Here is a 4,959-nt window from a genome sequence, read left to right as displayed (position 1 = left end):
GATCAGCCTGGGCTAGAGTGAAACCCTGCCTGGAAAAACAAACAAAAAAGTGGACAATTCTATCATCTTTTATTTTTTATGTATTTTATATTTACTTATTTATTGGACAGAGAAAGAGGGAGAGGGAGAAAATGGGAGTGCCATGGCCTCCAGCCACTGCAAACAAACTCCAGACACATGTGTCCCCTTGTGCATCTGGCTAACATGGGTGCTTTGGTTTTGCAGGCAAATGCCCTAATGGCTAGGCCATCACTCCAGCCCTCTATCATCTTTTAAAAGGATGTTTGTTATCTCTAAGTGACCTTTCCCAGTTCTTCTAGGGGATGTCATGGTTTGGATATAATTTAAGGGTGTCACCCCAAGGCTCTTGGAGTGGATGCTTCATATGTCCAGTATTGTGGCATTGAGGTGGTGACACATTAAATCACAAGGCACAGTGTATTTAATTGGGACAACCTAAGCACTTTAGAGTGGAGTAATGAGCTCTCACAAGAGCAGGTTGTTACCAAGTTTCTCTGCCATGTTGCCATGTATCTTTGGAACTCTAAATGCAGCCCCAGGAAACAGAGATGTGATCTGGGCTTTGAATCAGCAAATGTACAATAAATACTGCTGAAAGTGCCCAGCTTCACATGACTGCCACCTATGACAGACTGACTTGTGACTTGACCACTCACTCCCATTTTCCACACTTCTGCGAGAACTAAAGACCTGGGTATATGGGGCTGAAGAGATGGCTTATCAGTTAAAGTGTTTGCCTGCAAAGCCACAGGACCCTGGTTCAATTCCCCAGGACCCATGTCAGCCAGATGCACAAGATGGTGCATGTGTCTGGAGTTTGTTTTCAGTGGTTGGAGGCTGTGGCTAGCCCATTCTCTCTCTCTCTCTCAATCTCTCTCATAAATAAATAAAAATAAAATATTATTTTTTAAAAGACATGGATGAAGAGAACTCAGCATGATGTGGCCTCAAAATGTTTCTTCTCCTTTACATTACAGGTGGAATCTCCAAAAAAGAACTTAGGTATGTGTTCTGGAATCACTCACTGAAGACACATTTTAGATAAGCATTGTGAAAAACTGGCTTTCGGGTGTGGTACTGTGATCTGAGTCATGTGCTGGGAATTGGGAGTCCAGTCTGTAATTCAGCTCTATTTTTTTTTTTTTTATGTAGTTTGGGATTTTGGACATCACTGTCTATCTACATGTGTGTGTTTATCTTAGAAAGATATTCCCCTATATACAATCCAATTTTCTCAACTGAAAAAAAAATCACAGTGTATCCTGTACCTGCATTAACTAGTTCCACCCCACAATTGACACGTTTGGTGGATTTATTTCACTGGACACCACCCCACTGATGAACTCAGCAATGGCACAGAGGAAAGTAACCAAGCTCTCTAGCCAGGGGCTGCAACAACCACAGTGTGTACCCACGCGTGTGCTGGGCTAAATGCAATGCTCCTGTGTTACAAACACTGCTTGTCACCCGGGATGGGATGACAGTCCCTGTGTGAGAGCTCCAGCCCCACAGAGTTGGGGAAACATTTACGTTGGTAGAGTGCCAGCCTTGTGTGGGGGAGGCTCTTAGTTCAATCCCCAGGACTGGAAAATAAGGTCTAGCTCTCCCCCTGCATACCTGCAACCCTCCAGCTCACAGAGGCGCTAAACACTATCAAGATTGTCTCAGTGATCCAGACACTGCGATAGCATCTGCGCATAGGGCCACACACATTCACTTGTTCGGATGGTAGAAAAAGCCTACCTGGTTTTGCTCAGTTCACGGGTTCTGAACATCGGAGCCACTCCACAGGAAAACGTGTGTTTGCATGTCACAGTCAGGTTCCTGCCAAGCAGGCCCATTCCTGCAGGAAGCGGTGACGCGCTTTAGCGCATTAGAGAGTCTATTATCACGACTGCGAAGAGCAGCACGATTTAGGGATGGGCTCCACCAAGGTCTGCAATCCCCACGCGCCCCTTACCCAGCTCGGCCATCCTTTTGCGAGGACGCTTGTGAAGTGGAGGTGGGCAGACTGCTCATTGTCTCTCATTGATAGACAGACAGGGTCTATGTGCACTGAGAAGGGCAAGCCCAGGAGGTGATCTGCCCAGTGAATGGACATCATGATTTAAAAAGACGGGTGCATGAGGATGCGCCTGATGCAGCCCTTGGCTATGAGGGCCTTTGTTAAGAGGAGCTGGGCTAGGCTATGGATGGAGCTTGCCAGTATGCACAATACAATCCCTGGTACTTCATGAAATCAGGTATGGTGGGGCACGGCAGTAATCCCCCCCTTGGGAGGAAGAAGCAATAGGATCAGAAATTCAAGGTCATCATCAGCTACATTAGTTTAAGCCCAGCTAGTCCGCTGGACAACATTCAAAAGGATGGAATGTAGCCGGGTGTGGTGATGCACACCTTTAATCCCAGCACTCAGGAGGCAGAGGTAAGGGGGATCACTGTGAGTTCAAGGCCACCGTGAGACTGCGTAGTGAATTCCAGATCAGCCTGGGCTAGAGTGAGACCCTGCCTCAAAAAAAACCCAAAACCAAAACCATCGGGTGATGCCCTTTAATTGCCAATGCTTGGGCCATAGATAGGAGGCTGTAGACGCGAAGCCAACTTTGCCGGGAGGGGAGCAGGGAGGGTCCCCTGGGTGCTAGTGCGGCCACAGCCCTTCTCGGCCAGGCCTAGCCCAGGCTGCACACGGTTGTACAGAACAAATGACCACGGAGAAAGTGGTGGTCACGGACACAGTTCATTCAGTCTCCCCCGTACTTCCCCTTTCGTTCACCTCGAAGCCCTTACCCAGTGCTGGACATTGGAGGGGAAATGTCTTTGTTGAACAACCATCATGTTACAGTCCGTTTCCAGCTGTTAAATCTGAGTCCCGGGAGGAGGCCCCTGCTCTGTTCTCACGTCTGCATGGTTAGCTGGTCGTCAGAAGCCCTCGCTGAGAGGCAGATGACAGTGGGAAGGTAGTGGAGAGGGATGGCCACGCAGCAATGCCAACCAAGTTCCTCTGATGACTTCTGTTGAAGGAAATCTGTCCTGTTTGGATCAGGATTGCAGATGTTTTGTTTCTGTCAGGTAGTCTGGTCACAGTGACATGATAGTACTTAATCCAGTATCCCTGGGTGAAAAGTAGGAGCGACAGGATGGCCCCTTACCTGACTCCCTCCAAGAAGTGGGCGCAGTGTGCCGCCCTGAGCTGTTAACCATCCTGGTGAGATAAGGCACGGAAGTAAACATCTGCTCTCCATCGAGACACCAACGCGTGCCCTGTGGACACAACCCTTCCTGTGTCACGCCTCAGTATCTCCAATAGCCAATTATTTGTTGTTCTACAACTGAGGAAGAATAGACAAATACTAATATTTGTGCCTGGTATTAAACCCGTTTTCCTAATACAAAGTCATGTTACCAAGGAGAGAAAACAACTACATACTGACGGATGAAGGCACAATTTCCATGTTTGGACATGTGGAGGTTGACTTACGATTGGCAGATGTCAAGTAGCATCACTTTGCTGTCTAAGGAGGGTCTCGAGAAGGAATAGAACACTCCCATCTAATCATGACACTTTGGGAAGGGTTTACCCACTCACAGAAGGCTTGCTTCCCACTGCTCTCAGTTGCCAAGACTTAAAATGTAAAACAACCTGTTTCTGTCTTCTCTTTGGCTGTCTCATGGCCTTTGTTTTCCTGTCAACGAGCCAAGCTCGGTTGTTCACCTTCTGCCCTCATTTCTTTGAGCCCTAGGGATATAATAATCATGCCATTAGTGGACAGTTTCTTGTGTCCTTCCAGGAGATCAGGAGGAGGAGGATTCATCCTCATCCTCTGAGGATGAGGCGGAGCCAACTCCCATGAAGGTAAGGTAGCATCTCCTTTTCCTAAGACAGAACGGTGCTTTCAAGCCAGGCACGGGGGTGCATGTCTTTATTCTCAGCACTTGGGATGCAGCAGTAAGAGGATCGCTGTGAGTCTGAGGCCACCCTGAGATGACACAGTGAATTACAGATCAGCCTGGGCTACAGCAAGATCCTACCTCAAAAAACAAACAAAGTTGATTTCATGATTTCTTGAGACTTTGTAGACATAACATACAAACAATAAAATAGGTTTTAGAGTGTCTGCCAAGTAGAGGAGGAAATGGAACTTAACCAAACCATCCCTGATTTCAAAGTGGCATTAAAAAAAAATGCCAGTGCAGGTTGCAAACTGCATGCTCAGGTATCTGTTGGTTGGGAGCAAATGGTTCTGTTTAGATTCACAATGTTTGCCAGACGTGGTGGCGCACGCCTTTAATCCCAGCACTTGGGAGGCAGAGGTAGGAGTGTCGCCATGAGTTGGAGGCCACCCTGAGACTACATAGTGAATTCCAAGTCAGCTTGAGCTAGAGTGAGACTCTACTTCAAAAAAAAAAATAAAAATAAAAATAAAAAATAAAAAAAGATTAAGATTGATCATCAACCAAAAGTGGACAATTGGTTTTTTTTCGAGGTAGGGTCTCACTCTGGTCCAGGCTGACTTGGAAATAACTATGTAGCCTCAGGGTGGACTCGAATTCATGGCGATCCTCCTACCTCTGCCTCCTTAGTGCTGGGATTAAAGGTATGTGTCACCACGCCTGGCTCAAAATTGGACAATTTTTGTCATCTATGAAAAGGATGTGTTTTCCCTAAGTGACCTCTCCCATTTCTTCTGGGGGATGTTTGGCTTGAATAGAATTTAAGGGTGTCACCCAAAGGTCCTTGTGGTGATGCTTTATGTGTCCAGTGTTGTGGCACTGAGGTGGTGGTGGCGCATTTCAGTTACAAGGCACAGTGTAGATAATGAGGACATCGTAACCATTAGAACAGAGTAATGAGCTCTCATGAGAGCAGGTGGTTACCAAGTTTCCCTGCCATGTTGCTATGTGCCTTATGAATTCTAAACGCAGCCCCCCGAAGGCTGA

The sequence above is a fragment of the Jaculus jaculus genome, chromosome 14 (assembly GCF_020740685.1).
Source record: "Jaculus jaculus isolate mJacJac1 chromosome 14, mJacJac1.mat.Y.cur, whole genome shotgun sequence".
Taxonomy (NCBI): Eukaryota; Metazoa; Chordata; class Mammalia; order Rodentia; family Dipodidae; genus Jaculus; species Jaculus jaculus.
This window is presented reverse-complemented; position numbering follows the sequence as displayed.